Here is a 256-nt window from a genome sequence, read left to right as displayed (position 1 = left end):
GTCTATTTGTATCTATACAGACATATGCATGCATCTGTACACACGCACACACACACACACACACACACACACACACACACACACATATATATATAGTTATATATATAAACAACTTGGAAGTGTAGCGTAAAAAATTATATCGGTTAGAGCCCGTCAAGTACTTAGGTATGCGTGTGTGTATATATATTTATATATATATATATATATATATATGAAAATAATAATATTAGGGACAAAATCCAAAATTACAGGTAAA

This window comes from Octopus bimaculoides, chromosome 28 (genome assembly GCF_046866305.1).
Source record: "Octopus bimaculoides isolate indiv1 chromosome 28, ASM4686630v1, whole genome shotgun sequence".
Lineage (NCBI taxonomy): Eukaryota > Metazoa > Mollusca > Cephalopoda > Octopoda > Octopodidae > Octopus > Octopus bimaculoides.
This window is presented reverse-complemented; position numbering follows the sequence as displayed.